The sequence below is a fragment of the Aulonocara sp. 'chitande type north' Nkhata Bay genome, linkage group LG4 (assembly GCF_057382095.1).
Source record: "Aulonocara sp. 'chitande type north' Nkhata Bay isolate Kocher_YH1m ecotype deep benthic linkage group LG4, A_spYH_male_GT1.1, whole genome shotgun sequence".
In the NCBI taxonomy this organism is placed as follows: domain Eukaryota; kingdom Metazoa; phylum Chordata; class Actinopteri; order Cichliformes; family Cichlidae; genus Aulonocara; species Aulonocara sp. 'chitande type north' Nkhata Bay.
Window position 1 is genome coordinate 10,133,311 of NC_141347.1, and position 23,154 is coordinate 10,156,464.

The following is a 23,154-nucleotide window of genomic DNA, read 5'->3' on the forward strand; positions in this document are numbered from 1 at the left end:
TTCTTTTTCCTTCCTTTTGCTTCCCTGAGTTGCTGAAAACATCGCTGAGGTAACAGAGCTTTCCTGCTGTTAGCTGAGCTATCACTTTGCAAAGAGGCTATGGTCGCGAAAAAGTCCTTTGAAGTATGGTTCAGGAAGCCGTTACTTAGAAATGTCGCATACGTGTACTGAATAAACAGTCAGTAGAATAACTCATTTGTGATTCAGAGAAAAAACGACGGCTGAAAGGGAAGTAAAACTGCAAAATCCTGCTTAGCCGCGGAGAAGAGCGTCTACCTCGGTCGCCATCTTGGCTGCTCCCTCCGGATTGGGTAGTGACAGGCTCAAGAGTTGGGAGTTCGCCTTGTAATCGGAAGGTTGCCGGTTCGAGCCCCGGCTTGGACAGTCTCGGTCGTTGTGTCCTTGGGCAAGACACTTCACCCGTTGCCTACTGGTGGTGGTCAGAGGGCCCGGTGGCGCCAGTGTCCAGCAGCCTCGCCTCTGTCAGTGCGCCCCAGGGTGGCTGTGGCTACAACGTAGCTTGCCATTACCAGTGTGTGAATGTGTGTGTGAATGGGTGGATGACTGGATATGTAAAGCGCTTTGGGGTCTGTGATATTATTCTGTTATTATATGTTACCTTATATATGTAATCAAAGTAGTTGAAGTATGATACTGCTATAGATCATATGATACCCTTTAACATAGAGTGTGTGATCAGTATGTAGTCTTAGTTTGCATTATACTTCTGACTTAAAAGAGTGTGAAAATCATTAGATCTATTGGATTGACCTGTATTACTCGACACTGTTGAATGTGTTACACTGTTTCTTGACATTTCATACTGCTGAATCATGAAGAGAATGTTGTGTGCAGAGGACCTTGTGCCGATAATAGAAGAGACAGACCACATTCCACACCCCCACCTTACAGAAAGCAGAGAAAGACAGGGAGCCGAGGTCATAACTTAGGCGCTGTAACAGAGAAAGAATGTGATGTTTTGGCTTTTACGACTAGATGGGGGCCACTAGAGACTATAAAAAGCTGAGCAACCCGTCACCATTTTGAGATTTGCTGTGACCCTCTTCAGGCATGTCTCCCCATCATGATGGTCCTTATGCTCTTAAGTGTTGAATTGTATGGAAATAAATGATTGTTGATTGAGCATAAATACACCGAGTATTGTCCTTCCTTCAGCCCAAAGATTCAAAGAATTGGGAGATTTCAACAGGTCCTTAGGGACTAGTAAAGCTACCATCAAACGATCACTATGGCATTACTGAGAGTTGAAAAACTGTCTAAAGTCTTTCATCTTTAATAAAATGATCAGCGTTCTGCTCTACCAGGTGTAACAATTGAGTTTAACATCCAGGCATCCATGAAAACGGAATTTTTGACATTTAACGGAGTTAGAAGTTAGCAGGAAGTTAGCTCGCTAGCTTCTATCTAAATACAATATAGCATGTCCTGACTGCGGGGTTTTGGAAACAAATTAAAACGTACAGCTCTGCTATCACTTCCAACATAAATGAAGACAGAAAACGAAACAGCAGTGACGTTTGTAGGGTTACTGAAGTTTGGCTAGCTGGTATATAATGATGTCCTACGTGACCGCTAGCGACACAGTTATGTTAGCATAATATGAACAAGCTAACTTTTTTTCCACTCGATAAAAGTTAACATGAGTGTTCTCGGTGGTCAGGAACAAATGTAATCGCGTGGCAGGGTGCTGTAAAAGGACAAAACTTCAGCCAGGAGAACAACTGAGATAATCCATCCACAATACGAGGTTAGTCATTCATATACTGCTGCATGGGCTGGGCTGTAGTTACATCCTAAGGTTTTAAAAACTGAGCTTAAATAAATGATTAGCGGTAATAAAAGCTGAGGGAGGTCAGCAGTGATCACTGACTGTTTTAGGAGCTTTTTGATATCAAATATAAGAAAATACATAACATTAAACATGTTAACAACACAAAAGCCATATTAAACGCAGACTACTTTAGACCCGGAAGTAGGATTCGTCCCGTCATCACCAGTGTTGGGACTAACGCGTTATTAAGTTACGCGTTATAGTAACTACGTTATTATTGTGGTAACGAGCACGGTAACTAGTTATTATGCCAAAATCAGGAATGCGTTAGTCGTTACTGGGATTTAGATAGGGTCGTTACTCATTACTTCGTGTGGTGGCTATCGCGGAGCTTCCACAGATTCAGTAACATTAGCAAGTGGTGGAGGCCAGCAGGTGGATGAAGGAAAGGGGAGGCTGAAGGAATTGGCCGCCGGTCCAAGTGTGAACTGAACTTCAGGTAAGAAGTTATGACCTGCACTCTCTCTGGGTCAGATATAAACCAAGTTTAGGTGGAGTTTATTTTCGTTATTCTGACTTTTTCCGTACTGCGTGGTAGCTAGCATGACGGGGTTTCTATACAGCTGGGTGGGTGCTATGATACTGATGTTGAACTTTATTTTGTTCATAAGTTATTAGAGTTGCCAACCATCCCGTCTGGTATTCAGAGAAAATATTACGCGTTTCTTATTGAGGTGAAAAGGAACAGTTTGTCCCGTAATTCAGCTACAATGAAAAAGGCACAAAGCTGGAGTTATTCTGTGTCTTTGCTGCACAGCTGCCTCTTCTTCTTTCATTCTCCCCCCTCCCTCTCCCGTTTCTACTTCAGTCATGAAAACTGATCAATGATCAGCTGATCGGCTCTCTTGTTTGTTTATCGCTCACTTTGCGCCGAAAGAGGAAACCAGCGGATGTCGCGCTAAACAACAGCAGCACGTTTAAGCTTGATCAGCTATTGTTAGAATTTATTTAATATTAATTTCTAGTATCAGCTGATGTTTGCTGGAGCCACAGCTGCAAAAAAGCTGCTGGTCATTAGGGCTGAACGATTATGGAAAATAATCTAATTGCGATTTTTTGCCCCAATATTGCGATTGCGATGCGATTATTTTTTAAGGTCTTTGTCTTTTGTATTATTAAACAAAGACAAGCAATACATCATATAGTATGGCCAATACTATATTACATTAATTTTAAACTGTTCTTTCCTGGAAGACAGACCTCTGTTATGATGACATGAGGTGATGCATGAATTGATGACTGACATTTTTATTTAACTTCTTCAATCACAACAGTATATTTAAACATACACAATAGTTTATTTTTAGCTTACAAACATCTGAGCATAAAGTGCTGACAAGGAACCCTGGTGTAAACATTAAAATGAAAGTCAGTACAATGTGCAGATTGCAGAAATATACATAAAAAAATCAGTGGCTTTACCACACTCAGTTTTTCTGTGAACTACTAGACAGTCATTAAATTAAAAAATAATATTAAATAAATAAAACTAATAAATAAAAAATACACACATCTTACTGATCTCTGCAGTCAGTAACATTACACATAAAGTGCAAACATAATAGCAATTGTATAAACACACACACAAACACGCCTTTAAATTAAAACTGGCTGAACATCTTGATTATCTGCAGTAAGTAACAGCAACACAGCACAAACTAAAGTGCACAATGAGTATGGCTCAGCCTACCTACCTAGCTCACAGGTTTTTTGCTAGGAAGACCAGCATATCTACTTTTGCTGGCTTTAAGGATGAGCGAGTGCAGGTCACTATATTCCCTCCAGTGCTGAACAGACGCTCTGAGGGGGCACTTGTGGCTGGCACACAGATATTTGCGGGCCATCTTGCACAGTCGTGGAAAGTGAATGTTGTGCACCTTCCACCAGGCTAAGGGATCATCCTCTCCGTCAATGACAGGGGTCAACAGGTAACTATTCAACTCTGCCTCCACGACATCTTCAAGTGGCAGAGGCAAAGCTGAAGAGGCCGCACTGGTTTTAAAAAGACTACCAAGAGTCTTCTTTGCCTTTCCCCCAGAGGCCTGTGCACTTGGAGAATTTTGAGCAGTTTCAGTGCGAGACCTCTTCTCCTGCCAGATGCGAAGAGAGACATTAGTTTTGCAGTTAGCTTATATATAAATATTATGTGTTTTTGGAAATATAATTTTCAAGGTGTTAGGGAGTTTTTATTGTTTTATTTGCTTATGCTTCAAAAGTTATGTTATACATATTTCACCAGACACAGTTTTCTGTAGAAACAGGAAGCTGACCCTGTGACACTGACAAGAGACCAGTACAGAAATACATATCCGCAGAAGCTGACTTGCATTATATTATTCTTAGAAATTGACTTGCAACACACATACTTTGTGACACACACACATACAGCTTGCACACACACAGCTTACACACAGACAGCATCAGGACCTGCGTAACAGGAAATGTGATTATATTTGCATATTGACGATGTAACCTATAAAAATAAACGAATACTGCAGTTCGGTGTGATTTGCTCTGAGCTTTTCACCCGTGCAGCACGTTAACCTTGTCTGTGAAGGTTCTCAGTCATCCAGGTCATCGTAGTCAAAGGAGCTTGCAAAGAAAAGCGTCTGGACTTCTATAAGTTGCTTGAAGACGTTTCACCTCTCCACCATTTGACCTTAGAACTGAAGAAGCTTCTCGGATGAGAGGTGAAATGTCTTCAAGCAAATTATAGAAGTCCAGACACTTTTCTTTGCAAGCTCCTTTGGTCACTATACTTGTCGTTGAGGTATGCCGGGACCTTGGTTTTAAGTGATCTAGTCAGATCAGTGTCCTCAGCATCTTCAGCCAAGACTGATGTTGCCAGAAGATGGAGAAAATACAAAAATACAAAAAAGAAAATACATAAGAAGAGGTGGGTACATCAGTGTGGGGTTGACATAACATATCTAGAATTAACAGCAGTAAAGAACAAGATAAATAATATTGTTGTGTGTTTGTGGGAGAGAGTGATACACAGGCTCGCGCATACACACGCACACACACTCACACACACTCTCTCTCTCTCTCTCTCCCTCTCCCTCTCACGGCAGTAACTTACCAATAGCAAGATGTAATCTGTGTCCGAAACACTGGAGCCTGGTCCATTCGTTCAGCTGTGCTGCTTTCACCATATTTGACGCGTTGTCCGTCGTTATGCAGACAAGGTTGTCTTCCCAACACGCAAGCCCCTCTCTCAGGCCAGCAGCAATGTTTTCCCCTGTGTGGTCTTCGGGGAAGTAGGCCGTTTGTAGGCTGCGAGCTTCGAGGTGGAGGTCTTCGGTAATGTAATGCACCGTCAGACTTTGATAGGGCTCTGCTGTATGGCTTGACCACATGTCTGTTGTCGCCGCAAAAAACTCAACAGCCTTTAACTCCGCTGCAACCCTCCGCCTACATTGCATATGTAGCTCGGGTATTGGAGTCTGACTGAAATACGTGCGGGAGGGCATTCTGTACCTCTTATCCAGTGTAGTTACCAAATTATTGAACCCAGGCTTGGTCACCGTATTGACGGGCATCATGTCTTTCGCGATGCAGTGGGTTACTGCTTTGGTGATTTCCACGTGCCGTTTTGAAGTGCGTTCATATGGCGTAACACCTTCAAACAGTTCGGTCAGTGATCCTTGCCGAGTAACGTTACTAGGTTTATTCTGCACACTACTAGATTTTTTATCCATACATCTATCATACTCTGTTTTGTGCTGAGTCTTAAGGTGCTGGTACAAATTCGTAGTGTTTCCCCGAGATGTAGAAACTCTACCAAGACAGGTTTTACACAGTACCTGACTCTGTGCGACATCATCTCTTTTAAACCCAAAATATTCCCACACGGCTGATGTGCAGTTCCTCTTTGGTACTAGCATCCCCGCAGGCTCTGGTTCTGTTGAACCTGAGGCCATTGTGTAGGCTACAGCTTTGCTTGCTAGTTCACTCTCGGTAGACTGTTTCAAAACTTTGCTCCCCGTGTCACGTGACCAGAGTGCAGCCTCTGTGGTTAGACAATCTCGTTTGATCATATCACATGTTTTACTCGCGCATGTCATGTAAACAGAGTATAATCGCAGCCTTTGCGGTTAGAAAATTGCACTTGATCATGTCGCGATATTATCGCAAATGCGATATATCGTTCAGCCCTACTGGTCATGATATGGTTTGGTTATCTGGTGAGAGGGAAACATGAAGATGAAACCAGGAGATGTCCTTACTGGATCATCAGAGCTGAACAGGTGATGGAGAAACAGGTTTACCTTTTAGGTGACATGAATGAGTTGAAGGGAAGTTATGAAACTGTTTCTGAGAGACAAATAACCCCAGGATCCTTTTCTAGGTAGCTGACAGCTGGTAACTGTGCAGGTGCGGATCTAGCAAGTGTTGCCAGGGGGGCATGTAGGGCATTAACGGGGAAAGGGGGGCACAAAGAAATACTTTTCTTTCTTATTCTCATTTAAAATGTCTAGCTTTTAAAAAATAATTATCTGAATCTTACAAAAAACAATTGATAGATTGGTGCATATATACCATCAAAACAGTGTACATCACTGTCACAACAGTGTTTATTTTCATTCAAAGGCTTTATGATTTTTCCTATAATGGTGGGCCAGTCTCTAGTCAAAATGCCCGGGCCAATTTTCTGTCCCAGTCCAGCCCTGTATGCAGCTCATCTGCAGTCTGGTGTTGCCTACATCTTCCTATTCAGAAGGCAGAATTTCCGAGTTCTGAGTACAATCGAAAGCACCACGACTGCAGTTTTTGTGTTGGATGTAAAAGGCGCACATGACGCTGTGACGTAGGCTAGAATCATGGCAGCAGTCAATGACGGTCCAGGCGTGGGATTTCTCTCATGGAAATATGCACATTATCTTTTCCTTTCTATTGGTAGGTGGCACAGTGCACTTGTGGCAAGTAAGCAAGCTAGAAGACTGGCAAAGTTATGGAAGAAACACATTAACAAGAGAATTCTGAGTAAAACCAAAGTTACTTTCCCTAGTAACTAGTTACTTTGAAAGTAACAAGTAACTTGAAGTAACTGAGTTACTTTTGAGAGAAGTAACTAGTAATGTAACTAAGTTACTATTTTAGAGTAACTTACCCAACACTGGTCATCACTGAACAACCGGATACCTTTCTAATGTGACGTTGTTGTCCCTGGCTCTCTTTCTCTCTCTGGCTCTGTTCCAGTGTTGCCAACTCCTCAGTAAGGAAAATCGCTATTGGCTGTCCCAAAAGTCGCTAGAAGTCGCTAAATGACATCATCGCCTAATTTGCATAATTGGTCATGCTAATCTAATTGTAACCTATGTTGTTGGAGAGAGAAATAACATCGTGGAAGAGACATAAAGTGAGTAAAAAACGTCCTAAATGCATTTAGAGTTTATTTAAAACTACAAATGAAATTTATTTTAGCAATTATTGTTTTTTTAATGTCACAATTCCAACCCTGCTCCTTTACCCGGGCTTGGACCGGCAAAAGTGACCCGAAATAGGCACTCTGGTGGAGTTACTTTGTGTGTGTGTTTATAAGTAGTTTTAAACCTTGTGATCCACAAAAACAGCATAAGAGTAAAAGAGTAAAAGAAGAACTGACTGCGTTACAGCACCCGCTGCTTTTTGAGAGTAAAAGCGATAAGCGCTTTCACGTCTTTTTTTAGCAACTTTTTTTAGAAAAAAAGTGGCTAAGGGGTCTGAAAACTCGCTTTCACAAAGTTTTGTAAAAGCTGCCACAAGTTGGCAACACTGCTCTGTCCCTGTGCTACTAAGTGTAACTACCGCCCCTCCCCCCTCTGCCCAGCGTAAAGCAGAGTGCAGAGTGAAGCGGAAAAAAAGTGCGAGAGAGAGGGTGAGAGAAAGAAAAAAACAAAAACCCACGTGAGGGCTCGCGATAAGGAGCCGGCTGGCGTCGTTCACGTCAAAGAGCCGGCTCTAAGAGCCATTTCGTTCGCGAACGACCCATCACTACCTCCTAAATTTCAGGTGGCATTTTTAAAACATGCCATGACATAACACACAGCTGCTATAATCATACAGTGAGGTCAAATGTCAATTATCGTTATAGGTTCTTGCTATATGTTATAACATAAACACAGCACAGTTGTAAAAATAATAGTTTCTAGGTTCTAAGGCTTTTTGTCAGTTTAATAGTGAGCTTTACGAGACTCATTTTCGTGCCAAAGGCTCGCACAGGCCTAAGTTCCCTTATGACAACTAGAGCTGGAAACAAGACCTCAAGCAATCCTAAGGCTAATTAGCACGGCTAGCATTTTACAAAACATTTGTTAAATGTTGTCATTGCTAGCACATACCTGTATTACAGCATGGTAAGTAGCGAGAGCGCTAAGTTTTTGTTACCTTTGAAAAGAAAAATGTGAAGCTGTACTATTAGCATGAGCTATGCTAATGTCATTCACTCAAACAAACATCTCAGGTACTGACTTACTGCTTTCTAATATCTGTGTTTATTTCTGGATATACCTACATGGTTATTAGACATCCCACATAAAGGGTGACAAAGGCAGTAACTATAAATGACCATAACTTTACTGTAAATTACACTGATGGGCTCAGTTCATATAGTTCTATCATGTGTACATGCATGTTAGCAACCGTAACCATGGCCAGCTGTAGGTATATGAATGCTGCGCAAGGTTCCAGCTGTTCCTTTACACTTGCTCTTGGACTTGTCTTGACCTGCTCCAAGCTCAGCTTGTGGAAAGATAACGTTTGGAGAATATTTCTACAGAAAGCGGATTTTACTACAAAGCGACAACAACTACTGCATCTTTGGATCTTTTGTACTTGTGTTTCATCATAACAGCAAAGCTTGAAGATCGTGGACCCCGACTCGTAGACAGACACCTGGTACATTTCAAAATTTCTTCAATTATTTCAAGAGTCACTAGATGACTATAATAATTTTACAGGTTCCAGTGTGAATATCACGTTTTAATGTGATCAAAATAACTGTGTTCCAAGATTTTTCCTGGTAAATTGCTTTTATGCTTTAAATTTTCCAGGAGAGGTGTAGAATTTATTACCGACTGGTGTATGAATGTGAAAAAAGGTTTTACTTTGATTTGAAGCCTTCAAATTTGAAACTTTTTTTTCCAATGAAATGGTTAAAATTAGCTTGAAATTCGTAAAATGCCCCCCTCCCCCAAATATACATATGTATATGTGTATATCGGTTTCTATGGTAGCAGCATCTCCTCACAATGGTAGAACATATAGGAGTAAACACACCAGATCCCTTGTAGGTCCTGACATCATTTTCTTCTCTGGATCAAAGGCTTCATTTAAATAAACTATAACTTTTTCCCAGCTACATATGCGATGATGAAATAATATAAAAAAGAATATTGAAAACATCAATCATAGTCAAAAATAATCATGAAGTCAAACTGTTACAAAAATGTGTTTTATTTTTTAAAATTGTGCATGGAGTTCTACTGCCTTTTTTGTATTAGCAATATTTAGGACATGGAATTGGTACATGGGGAGATTAATGTTGCGTTATATTTTGCATTGTTAATGAAAGAATTAAAAAAAGTACGGGAATGAGCTGCAAAGTTATTTATGAATTTACTGTAGTATGCTATTCATGTCCAGTTCTTTACACATCAGTACCTATTATCCATTACCTACTCCAACTTAGTGTTTGCATAAAGGTTTAAAAAGAACAAATAAACAAAATGAATGTATACAAAATACAATACTGTTACCTTAAAAGTGTAGTGTGCACAGAGTGAGCTGCCTTGGCAGAGACTTGGATGCTTCACTTAATGATTGTGGACATAGTTGAAATCTTGTTTTCTTCTCACATGAACAAGTAAAGTGTCATTCAGTCTGATATGAATGTAGCCTGTAGCTTTAGCACTGGGTGTTTACTACATTCCTACTGTTATTTTAAACTTTGATTCCTTACAGGCTGTCTTGACTACATTGTCAAACGTCCCGAGAACGAGACCTTTCTGAAGTCATCAAGATCCTTGATGACAGTCTCCTGAGCGCCATCTCTTCTGATGAATCGTGGGACACTGATATCGAGCGTGTAAGTAAAGGTGAGTACATCGCCCTCTCATCCTCCCCCTCTTCTCATAAAGAACTGGATGCTGATGCGTGTCAGTGAAGGGGAAGGTGAGTACCCCCTCCCCACCTTGCTTTGTCGCACTGAGGTCTGCTTATTGTAAATATCTTGTATTTGTTTTTACACCTTTTAATGTCAAAGTTGGCCTCTGTGCTTTTTCAGTGGTGGAATGACTCTTGCACTGAGGTCTGCTTATTGTAAATATCTTGTACTTGTTTTTACACCTTTTAATGTCAAAGTTGGCCTCTGTGCTTTTTCAGTGATGGAAAGACTCTTTCTTGCACTGAGGTCTGCTTATTGTAAATATCTTGTACTTGTTTGAACACCTTTTAATGTCAAAGTTGGCCTCTGTGCTTTTTCAGTGGTGGAAAGACTCTTTCTTGCACTGAGGTCTGCTTATTGTAAATATCTTGTACTTGTTTTTACACCTTTTAATGTCAAAGTTGGCCTCTGTGCTTTTTCAGTGGTGGAAAGACTCTTGCACTGAGGTCTGCTTATTGTAAATATCTTGTACTTGTTTTTACACCTTTTAATGTCAAAGTTGGCATCTGTGCTTTTTCAGTGGTGGAAAGATTCTTTCTTGCACTGAGGTCTGCTTATTGTAAATATCGTGTACTTGTTTGAACACCTTTTAATGTCAAAGTTGGCCTCTGTGCTTCTTCAGTGGTGGAAAGACTCTTTCTTGCACTGAGGTCTGCTTATTGTAAATATCTTGTACTTGTTTTTACACCTTTTAATGTCAAAGTTGGCCTCTGTGCTTTTTCAGTGGTGGAAAGACTCTTGCACTGAGGTCTGCTTATTGTAAATATCTTGTACTTGTTTTTACACCTTTTAATGTCAAAGTTGGCATCTGTGCTTTTTCAGTGGTGGAAAGACTCTTTCTTGCACTGAGGTCTGCTTATTGTAAATATCTTGTACTTGTTTTTACACCTTTTAATGTCAAAGTTGTCCTCTGTGCTTTTTCAGTGGTGGAAAGACTCTTTCTTGCACTGAGGTCTGCTTATTGTAAATATCTTGTACTTGTTTTTACACCTTTTAATGTCAAAGTTGGCATCTGTGCTTTTTCAGTGGTGGAAAGATTCTTTCTTGCACTGAGGTCTGCTTATTGTAAATATCGTGTACTTGTTTGAACACCTTTTAATGTCAAAGTTGGCCTCTGTGCTTCTTCAGTGGTGGAAAGACCCTTGCACTGAGGTGTGCTTATTGTACTTGTTTCTACACCTTTAAATGTCAAAGTTGGCCTCTGTGCTTTTTCAGTGGTGGACTCTTTCTTGCACTGAGGTCTGCTTATTGTGAATATCTTGTACTTGTTTTTACACCTTTTAATGTCAAAGTTGGCCTCTGTGAGTGGTGGAAAGACTCTTTCTTGCACTGAGGTCTGCTTATTGTAAATATCTTGTACTTGTTTTTACACCTTTTAATGTCAAAGTTGGCCTCTGTGCTTTTTCAGTGGTGGAAAGACTCTTTCTTGCACTGAGGTCTGCTTATTGTAAATATCTTGTACTTGTTTTTACACCTTTTAATGTCAAAGTTGGCATCTGTGCTTTTTCAGTGGTGGAAAGACTCTTTCTTGCACTGAGGTCTGCTTATTGTAAATATCTTGTACTTGTTTGAACACCTTTTAATGTCAAAGTTGGCCTCTGTGCTTATTCAGTGGCGGAAAGATTCTTTCTTGCACTGAGGTCTGCTTATTGTAAATATCGTGTACTTGTTTTTATACCTTTTAATGTCAAAGTTGGCCTCTGTGCTTCTTCAGTGTTGGAAAGACTCTTTCTTGCCCTGAGGTCTGCTTATTATAAATATCTTGTACTTGTTTTTACACCTTTTAATGTCAAAATTGGCCTTTGTGCTTTTTCAGTGGTGGAAAGACTCTTTCTTGCACTGAGGTGTGCTTATTGTAAATATCTTGTACTTGTTTTTACACCTTTTAATGTCAAAATTGGCCTTTGTGCTTCTTCAGTTTTGGAAAGACTCTTTCTTGTACTGAGGTCTGCTTATTATAAACATCTTGTACTTGTTTTTACACCTTTTAATGTCAAAGTTGGCCTCTGTGCTTTTTCAGTGGTGGAAAGAATATTTCTTGCACTGAGGTCTGCTTATTGTAAATATCTTGTAGTTGTTTGAACACCTTTTAATGTCAAAGTTGGCCTCTGTGCTTATTCAGTGTTGGAAAGACTCTTTCTTGCACTGACGTCTGCTTATTGTAAATATCTTGTACTTGTTTTTACACCTTTTAATGTCAAAGTTGGCCTCTGTGCTTTTTCAGTGGTGGAAAGACTCTTTCTTGCACTGACGTCTGCTTATTGTAAATATCTTGTACTTGTTTTTACACCTTTTAATGTCAAAGTTGGCCTTTGTGCTTTTTCAGTGGTGGAAAGACTCTTTCTTGCACTGACGTCTGCTTATTGTAAATATCTTGTACTTGTTTTTACACCTTTTAATGTCAAAGTTGGCCTCTGTGCTTCTTCAGTGTTGGAAAGACTCTTTCTTGCACTGAGGTGTGCTTATTGTAAATATCTTGTACTTGTTTTTACACCTTTTAATGTCAAAATTGGCCTTTGTGCTTCTTCAGTTTTGGAAAGACTCTTTCTTGTACTGAGGTCTGCTTATTATAAACATCTTGTACTTGTTTTTACACCTTTTAATGTCAAAGTTGGCCTCTGTGCTTTTTCAGTGGTGGAAAGAATCTTTCTTGCACTGAGGTCTGCTTATTGTAAATATCTTGTAGTTGTTTGAACACCTTTTAATGTCAAAGTTGGCCTCTGTGCTTTTTCAGTGTTGGAAAGACTCTTTCTTGCACTGACGTCTGCTTATTGTAAATATCTTGTACTTGTTTGAACACCTTTTAATGTCAAAGTTGGCCTCTGTGAGTGGTGGAAAGACTCTTTCTTGCACTGAGGTGTGCTTATTGTAAATATCTTGTACGTGTTTTTACACCTTTTAATGTCAAAGTTGGCCTCTGTGCTTCTTCAGTGATGGAAAGACACTTTCTTGCACTGAGGTCTGCTTATTGTAAATATCTTGTAGTTGTTTGAACACCTTTTAATGTCAAAGTTGGCCTCTGTGCTTCTTCAGTGGTGGAAAGACCCTTGCACTGAGGTGTGCTTATTGTAAATATCTTGTACTTGTTTGAACACCTTTTAATGTCAAAGTTGGCCTCTGTGCTTCTTCAGTGATGGAAAGACACTTTCTTGCACTGAGGTCTGCTTATTGTAAATATCTTGTACTTGTTTTTACACCTTTTAATGTCAAAATTGGCCTTTGTGCTTCTTCAGTTTTGGAAAGACTCTTTCTTGCACTGAGGTCTGCTTATTATAAATATCTTGTACTTGTTTTTACACCTTTTAATGTCAAAGTTGGCCTCTGTGCTTTTTCAGTGGTGGAAAGACTCTTTCTTGCACTGAGGTCTGCTTATTATAAATATCTTGTACTTGTTTTTACACCTTTTAATGTCAAAGTTGGCATCTGTGCTTTTTCAGTGGTGGAAAGACTCTTTCTTGCACTGAGGTCTGCTTATTGTAAATATCTTGTACTTGTTTGAACACCTTTTAATGTCAAAGTTGGCCTCTGTGCTTATTCAGTGGTGGAAAGATTCTTTCTTGCACTGAGGTCTGCTTATTGTAAATATCGTGTACTTGTTTGAACACCTTTTAATGTCAAAGTTGGCCTCTGTGCTTCTTCAGTGATGGAAAGACACTTTCTTGCACTGAGGTCTGCTTATTGTAAATATCTTGTAGTTGTTTGAACACCTTTTAATGTCAAAGTTGGCCTCTGTGCTTCTTCAGTGGTGGAAAGACCCTTGCACTGAGGTGTGCTTATTGTAAATATCTTGTACTTGTTTGAACACCTTTTAATGTCAAAGTTGGCCTCTTTGAGTGGTGGAAAGACTCTTTCTTGCACTGAGGTCTGCTTATTGTAAATATCTTGTACTTGTTTTTACACCTTTTAATGTCAAAGTTGGCATCTGTGATTTTTCAGTGGTGGAAAGAATCTTTCTTGCACTGAGGTCTGCTTATTGTAAATATCTTGTACTTGTTTTTACACCTTTTAATGTCAAAGTTGGCATCTGTGCTTTTTCAGTGGTGGAAAGACTCTTTCTTGCACTGAGGTCTGCTTATTGTAAATATCTTGTACTTGTTTTTACACCTTTTAATGTCAAAGTTGGCCTCTGTGCTTCTTCAGTGATGGAAAGACACTTTCTTGCACTGAGGTCTGCTTATTGTAAATATCTTGTACTTGTTTTTACACCTTTTAATGTCAAAGTTGGCCTCTGTGCTTCTTCAGTGTTGGAAAGACTCTTTCTCACACTGAGGTCTGCTTATTGTACTTGTTTCTACACCTTTAAATGTCAAAGTTGGCCTCTGTGCTTTTTCAGTGGTGGGAAGAATCTTTCTTGCACTGAGGTCTGCTTATTGTAAATATCTTGTACTTGTTTTTACACCTTTTAATGTCAAAGTTGGCCTCTTTGAGTGGTGGAAAGACTCTTTCTTGCACTGAGGTCTGCTTATTGTAAATATCTTGTACTTGTTTTTACACCTTTTAATGTCAAAGTTGGCCTCTGTGCTTTTTCAGTGGTGGACTCTTTCTTGCACTGAGGTCTGCTTATTGTAAATATCTTGTACTTGTTTTTACACCTTTTAATGTCAAAGTTGGCCTCTGTGCTTCTTCAGTGTTGGAAAGACACTTTCTTGCACTGAGGTCTGCTTATTGTAAATATCTTGTACTTGTTTTTACACCTTTTAATGTCAAAGTTTGCCTTTGTGCTTCTTCAGTGTTGGAAAGACTCTTTCTCACACTGAGGTCTGCTTATTGTACTTGTTTCTACACCTTTAAATGTCAAAGTTGGCCTCTGTGCTTCTTCAGTGGTGGAAAGACACTTTCTTGCACTGAGGTCTGCTTATTGTAAATATCTTGTACTTGTTTTTACACCTTTTAATGTCAAAGTTTGCCTTTGTGCTTCTTCAGTGTTGGAAAGACTCTTTCTCACACTGAGGTCTGCTTATTGTACTTGTTTCTACACCTTTTAATGTCAAAGTTGGCCTCTGTGCTTTTTCAGTGTTGGAAAGACTCTTTCTTGCACTGACGTCTGCTTATTGTAAATATCTTGTACTTGTTTTTACACCTTTTAATGTCAAAGTTGGCCTCTGTGCTTTTTCAGTGGTGGAAAGACTCTTTCTTGCACTGACGTCTGCTTATTGTAAACATCTTGTACTTGTTTTTACACCTTTTAATGTCAAAGTTGGCCTTTGTGCTTCTTCAGTTTTGGAAAGACTCTTTCTTGCACTGAGGTCTGCTTATTGTAAATATCTTGTAGTTGTTTGAACACCTTTTAATGTCAAAGTTGGCCTCTGTGAGTGGTGGAAAGACTCTTTCTTGCACTGAGGTCTGCTTATTGTAAATATCTTGTAGTTGTTTGAACACCTTTTAATGTCAAAGTTGGCCTCTGTGCTTCTTCAGTGGTGGAAAGACTCTTTCTTGCACTGAGGTGTGCTTATTGTAAATATCTTGTACTTGTTTGAACACCTTTTAATGTCAAAGTTGGCCTCTGTGCTTCTTCAGTGATGGAAAGACTCTTTCTTGCACTGAGGTCTGCTTATTATAAATATCTTGTACTTGTTTTTACACCTTTTAATGTCAAAGTTGGCCTCTGTGCTTTTTCAGTGGTGGAAAGACTCTTTCTTGCACTGAGGTCTGCTTATTGTAAATATCTTGTACTTGTTTTTACACCTTTTAATGTCAAAGTTGTCCTCTGTGCTTTTTCAGTGGTGGAAAGACTCTTTCTTGCACTGAGGTCTGCTTATTGTAAATATCTTGTACTTGTTTGAACACCTTTTAATGTCAAAGTTGGCCTCTGTGCTTATTCAGTGGCGGAAAGATTCTTTCTTGCACTGAGGTCTGCTTATTGTAAATATCGTGTACTTGTTTTTATACCTTTTAATGTCAAAGTTGGCCTCTGTGCTTCTTCAGTGTTGGAAAGACTCTTTCTTGCACTGAGGTCTGCTTATTATAAATATCTTGTACTTGTTTTTACACCTTTTAATGTCAAAATTGGCCTTTGTGCTTTTTCAGTGGTGGAAAGACTCTTTCTTGCACTGAGGTGTGCTTATTGTAAATATCTTGTACTTGTTTTTACACCTTTTAATGTCAAAATTGGCCTTTGTGCTTCTTCAGTTTTGGAAAGACTCTTTCTTGTACTGAGGTCTGCTTATTATAAACATCTTGTACTTGTTTTTACACCTTTTAATGTCAAAGTTGGCCTCTGTGCTTTTTCAGTGGTGGAAAGAATCTTTCTTGCACTGAGGTCTGCTTATTGTAAATATCTTGTAGTTGTTTGAACACCTTTTAATGTCAAAGTTGGCCTCTGTGCTTTTTCAGTGTTGGAAAGACTCTTTCTTGCACTGACGTCTGCTTATTGTAAATATCTTGTACTTGTTTTTACACCTTTTAATGTCAAAGTTGGCCTCTGTGCTTTTTCAGTGGTGGAAAGACTCTTTCTTGCACTGACGTCTGCTTATTATAAATATCTTGTACTTGTTTTTACACCTTTTAATGTCAAAGTTGGCATCTGTGCTTTTTCAGTGGTGGAAAGACTCTTTCTTGCACTGAGGTCTGCTTATTGTAAATATCTTGTACTTGTTTGAACACCTTTTAATGTCAAAGTTGGCCTCTGTGCTTATTCAGTGGTGGAAAGATTCTTTCTTGCACTGAGGTCTGCTTATTGTAAATATCGTGTACTTGTTTGAACACCTTTTAATGTCAAAGTTGGCCTCTGTGCTTCTTCAGTGATGGAAAGACACTTTCTTGCACTGAGGTCTGCTTATTGTAAATATCTTGTAGTTGTTTGAACACCTTTTAATGTCAAAGTTGGCCTCTGTGCTTCTTCAGTGGTGGAAAGACCCTTGCACTGAGGTGTGCTTATTGTAAATATCTTGTACTTGTTTGAACACCTTTTAATGTCAAAGTTGGCCTCTTTGAGTGGTGGAAAGACTCTTTCTTGCACTGAGGTCTGCTTATTGTAAATATCTTGTACTTGTTTTTACACCTTTTAATGTCAAAGTTGGCATCTGTGATTTTTCAGTGGTGGAAAGAATCTTTCTTGCACTGAGGTCTGCTTATTGTAAATATCTTGTACTTGTTTTTACACCTTTTAATGTCAAAGTTGGCCTCTGTGCTTCTTCAGTGATGGAAAGACACTTTCTTGCATTGAGGTCTGCTTATTGTAAATATCTTGTACTTGTTTTTACACCTTTTAATGTCAAAGTTGGCCTCTGTGCTTCTTCAGTGTTGGAAAGACTCTTTCTCACACTGAGGTCTGCTTATTGTACTTGTTTCTACACCTTTAAATGTCAAAGTTGGCCTCTGTGCTTTTTCAGTGGTGGGAAGAATCTTTCTTGCACTGAGGTCTGCTTATTGTAAATATCTTGTACTTGTTTTTACACCTTTTAATGTCAAAGTTGGCCTCTTTGAGTGGTGGAAAGACTCTTTCTTGCACTGAGGTCTGCTTATTGTAAATATCTTGTACTTGTTTTTACACCTTTTAATGTCAAAGTTTGCCTTTGTGCTTCTTCAGTGTTGGAAAGACTCTTTCTCACACTGAGGTCTGCTTATTGTACTTGTTTCTACACCTTTAAATGTCAAAGTTGGCCTCTGTGCTTCTTCAGTGGTGGAAAGACACTTTCTTGCACTGAGGTCTGCTTATTGTAAATATCTTGTACTTGTTTTTACACCTTTTAATGTCAAAGTTTGCCTTTGTGCTTCTTCAGTGTTGGAAAGACTCTTTCTCACACTGAGGTCTGCTTATTGTACTTGTTTCTACACCTTTTAATGTCAAAGTTGGCCTCTGTGCTTTTTCAGTGTTGGAAAGACTCTTTCTTGCACTGAGGTCTGCTTATTGTAAATATCTTGTACTTGTTTTTACACCTTTTAATGTCAAAGTTGGCCTCTGTGCTTTTTCAGTGGTGGAAAGACTCTTTCTTGCACTGACGTCTGCTTATTGTAAACATCTTGTACTTGTTTTTACACCTTTTAATGTCAAAGTTGGCCTTTGTGCTTCTTCAGTTTTGGAAAGACTCTTTCTTGCACTGAGGTCTGCTTATTGTAAATATCTTGTAGTTGTTTGAACACCTTTTAATGTCAAAGTTGGCCTCTGTGAGTGGTGGAAAGACTCTTTCTTGCACTGAGGTCTGCTTATTGTAAATATCTTGTAGTTGTTTTTACACCTTTTAATGTCAAAGTTGGCCTCTGTGCTTCTTCAGTGGTGGAAAGACTCTTTCTTGCACTGAGGTGTGCTTATTGTAAATATCTTGTACTTGTTTGAACACCTTTTAATGTCAAAGTTGGCCTCTGTGCTTCTTCAGTGATGGAAAGACTCTTTCTTGCACTGAGGTCTGCTTATTATAAATATCTTGTACTTGTTTTTACACCTTTTAATGTCAAAGTTGGCCTCTGTGCTTTTTCAGTGGTGGAAAGACTCTTTCTTGCACTGAGGTCTGCTTATTGTAAATATCTTGTACTTGTTTTTACACCTTTTAATGTCAAAGTTGTCCTCTGTGCTTTTTCAGTGGTGGAAAGACTCTTTCTTGCACTGAGGTCTGCTTATTGTAAATATCTTGTACTTGTTTTTACACCTTTTAATGTCAAAGTTGGCATCTGTGCTTTTTCAGTGGTGGAAAGATTCTTTCTTGCACTGAGGTCTGCTTATTGTAAATATCGTGTACTTGTTTGAACACCTTTTAATGTCAAAGTTGGCCTGTGTGCTTATTGTACTTGTTTCTACACCTTTAAATGTCAAAGTTGGCCTCTGTGCTTTTTCAGTGGTGACTCTTTCTTGCACTGAGGTCTGCTTATTGTGAATATCTTGTACTTGTTTTTACACCTTTTAATGTCAAAGTTGGCCTCTTTGAGTGGTGGAAAGACTCTTTCTTGCACTGAGGTCTGCTTATTGTAAATATCTTGTACTTGTTTTTACACCTTTTAATGTCAAAGTTGGCATCTGTGCTTCTTCAGTGTTGGAAAGACTCTTTCTCACACTGAGGTCTGCTTATTGTACTTGTTTCTATACCTTTTAATGTCAAAGTTGGCCTCTGTGCTTCTTCAGTGTTGGAAAGACTCTTTCTCACACTGAGGTCTGCTTATTGTACTTGTTTCTATACCTTTTAATGTCAAAGTTGGCCTCTGTGCTTCTTCAGTGATGGAAAGACACTTTCTTGCACTGAGGTCTGCTTATTGTAAATATCTTGTACTTGTTTTTACACCTTTTAATGTCAAAGTTGGCATCTGTGCTTTTTCAGTGGTGGAAAGACTCTTTCTTGCACTGAGGTCTGCTTATTGTAAATATCTTGTACTTGTTTTTACACCTTTTAATGTCAAAGTTGGCCTCTGTGCTTCTTCGGTGATGGAAAGACACTTTCTTGCACTGAGGTCTGCTTATTGTAAATATCTTGTACTTGTTTTTACACCTTTTAATGTCAAAATTGGCCTTTGTGCTTCTTCAGTTTTGGAAAGACTCTTTCTTGTACTGAGGTCTGCTTATTGTACTTGTTTCTACACCTTTAAATGTCAAAGTTGGCCTCTGTGCTTTTTCAGTGGTGGAAAGACTCTTGCACTGAGGTCTGCTTATTGTAAATAACTTGTACTTGTTTTTACACCTTTTAATGTAGAAGTTGGCCTCTGTGCTTCTTCAGTGATGGAAAGACACTTTCTTGCACTGAGGTCTGCTTATTGTAAATATCTTGTACTTGTTTTTACACCTTTTAATGTCAAAGTTGGCCTCTGTGCTTCTTCAGTGGTGGAAAGAATCTTTCTTGCACTGAGGTCTGCTTATTGTAAATATCTTGTACTTGTTTTTACACCTTTTAATGTCAAAGTTGGCCTCTTTGAGTGGTGGAAAGACTCTTTCTTGCACTGAGGTCTGCTTATTGTAAATATCTTGTACTTGTTTTTACACCTTTTAATGTCAAAGTTGGCATCTGTGATTTTTCAGTGGTGGAAAGAATCTTTCTTGCACTGAGGTCTGCTTATTGTAAATATCTTGTACTTGTTTTTACACCTTTTAATGTCAAAGTTGGCATCTGTGCTTTTTCAGTGGTGGAAAGACTCTTTCTTGCACTGAGGTCTGCTTATTGTAAATATCTTGTACTTGTTTTTACACCTTTTAATGTCAAAGTTGGCCTCTGTGCTTCTTCAGTGATGGAAAGACACTTTCTTGCACTGAGGTCTGCTTATTGTAAATATCTTGTACTTGTTTTTACACCTTTTAATGTCAAAGTTGGCCTCTGTGCTTCTTCAGTGTTGGAAAGACTCTTTCTCACACTGAGGTCTGCTTATTGTAAATATCTTGTACTTGTTTTTACACCTTTTAATGTCAAAGTTGGCCTCTGTGCTTCTTCAGTGTTGGAAAGACACTTTCTTGCACTGAGGTCTGCTTATTGTAAATATCTTGTACTTGTTTTTACACCTTTTAATGTCAAAGTTTGCCTTTGTGCTTCTTCAGTGTTGGAAAGACTCTTTCTCACACTGAGGTCTGCTTATTGTACTTGTTTCTACACCTTTAAATGTCAAAGTTGGCCTCTGTGCTTCTTCAGTGGTGGAAAGACACTTTCTTGCACTGAGGTCTGCTTATTGTAAATATCTTGTACTTGTTTTTACACCTTTTAATGTCAAAGTTTGCCTTTGTGCTTCTTCAGTGTTGGAAAGACTCTTTCTCACACTGAGGTCTGCTTATTGTACTTGTTTCTACACCTTTTAATGTCAAAGTTGGCCTCTGTGCTTTTTCAGTGTTGGAAAGACTCTTTCTTGCACTGACGTCTGCTTATTGTAAATATCTTGTACTTGTTTTTACACCTTTTAATGTCAAAGTTGGCCTCTGTGCTTTTTCAGTGGTGGAAAGACTCTTTCTTGCACTGACGTCTGCTTATTGTAAACATCTTGTACTTGTTTTTACACCTTTTAATGTCAAAGTTGGCCTTTGTGCTTCTTCAGTTTTGGAAAGACTCTTTCTTGCACTGAGGTCTGCTTATTGTAAATATCTTGTAGTTGTTTGAACACCTTTTAATGTCAAAGTTGGCCTCTGTGAGTGGTGGAAAGACTCTTTCTTGCACTGAGGTCTGCTTATTGTAAATATCTTGTAGTTGTTTGAACACCTTTTAATGTCAAAGTTGGCCTCTGTGCTTCTTCAGTGGTGGAAAGACTCTTTCTTGCACTGAGGTGTGCTCATTGTAAATATCTTGTACTTGTTTGAACACCTTTTAATGTCAAAGTTGGCCTCTGTGCTTCTTCAGTGATGGAAAGACTCTTTCTTGCACTGAGGTCTGCTTATTATAAATATCTTGTACTTGTTTTTACACCTTTTAATGTCAAAGTTGGCCTCTGTGCTTTTTCAGTGGTGGAAAGACTCTTTCTTGCACTGAGGTCTGCTTATTGTAAATATCTTGTACTTGTTTGAACACCTTTTAATGTCAAAGTTGGCCTCTGTGCTTATTCAGTGGCGGAAAGATTCTTTCTTGCACTGAGGTCTGCTTATTGTAAATATCGTGTACTTGTTTTTATACCTTTTAATGTCAAAGTTGGCCTCTGTGCTTCTTCAGTGTTGGAAAGACTCTTTCTTGCACTGAGGTCTGCTTATTATAAATATCTTGTACTTGTTTTTACACCTTTTAATGTCAAAATTGGCCTTTGTGCTTTTTCAGTGGTGGAAAGACTCTTTCTTGCACTGAGGTGTGCTTATTGTAAATATCTTGTACTTGTTTTTACACCTTTTAATGTCAAAATTGGCCTTTGTGCTTCTTCAGTTTTGGAAAGACTCTTTCTTGTACTGAGGTCTGCTTATTATAAACATCTTGTACTTGTTTTTACACCTTTTAATGTCAAAGTTGGCCTCTGTGCTTTTTCAGTGGTGGAAAGAATCTTTCTTGCACTGAGGTCTGCTTATTGTAAATATCTTGTAGTTGTTTGAACACCTTTTAATGTCAAAGTTGGCCTCTGTGCTTTTTCAGTGTTGGAAAGACTCTTTCTTGCACTGACGTCTGCTTATTATAAATATCTTGTACTTGTTTTTACACCTTTTAATGTCAAAGTTGGCATCTGTGCTTTTTCAGTGGTGGAAAGACTCTTTCTTGCACTGAGGTCTGCTTATTGTAAATATCTTGTACTTGTTTGAACACCTTTTAATGTCAAAGTTGGCCTCTGTGCTTATTCAGTGGTGGAAAGATTCTTTCTTGCACTGAGGTCTGCTTATTGTAAATATCGTGTACTTGTTTGAACACCTTTTAATGTCAAAGTTGGCCTCTGTGCTTCTTCAGTGATGGAAAGACACTTTCTTGCACTGAGGTCTGCTTATTGTAAATATCTTGTAGTTGTTTGAACACCTTTTAATGTCAAAGTTGGCCTCTGTGCTTCTTCAGTGGTGGAAAGACCCTTGCACTGAGGTGTGCTTATTGTAAATATCTTGTACTTGTTTGAACACCTTTTAATGTCAAAGTTGGCCTCTTTGAGTGGTGGAAAGACTCTTTCTTGCACTGAGGTCTGCTTATTGTAAATATCTTGTACTTGTTTTTACACCTTTTAATGTCAAAGTTGGCATCTGTGATTTTTCAGTGGTGGAAAGAATCTTTCTTGCACTGAGGTCTGCTTATTGTAAATATCTTGTACTTGTTTTTACACCTTTTAATGTCAAAGTTGGCCTCTGTGCTTCTTCAGTGATGGAAAGACACTTTCTTGCATTGAGGTCTGCTTATTGTAAATATCTTGTACTTGTTTTTACACCTTTTAATGTCAAAGTTGGCCTCTGTGCTTCTTCAGTGTTGGAAAGACTCTTTCTCACACTGAGGTCTGCTTATTGTACTTGTTTCTACACCTTTAAATGTCAAAGTTGGCCTCTGTGCTTTTTCAGTGGTGGGAAGAATCTTTCTTGCACTGAGGTCTGCTTATTGTAAATATCTTGTACTTGTTTTTACACCTTTTAATGTCAAAGTTGGCCTCTTTGAGTGGTGGAAAGACTCTTTCTTGCACTGAGGTCTGCTTATTGTAAATATCTTGTACTTGTTTTTACACCTTTTAATGTCAAAGTTTGCCTTTGTGCTTCTTCAGTGTTGGAAAGACTCTTTCTCACACTGAGGTCTGCTTATTGTACTTGTTTCTACACCTTTAAATGTCAAAGTTGGCCTCTGTGCTTCTTCAGTGGTGGAAAGACACTTTCTTG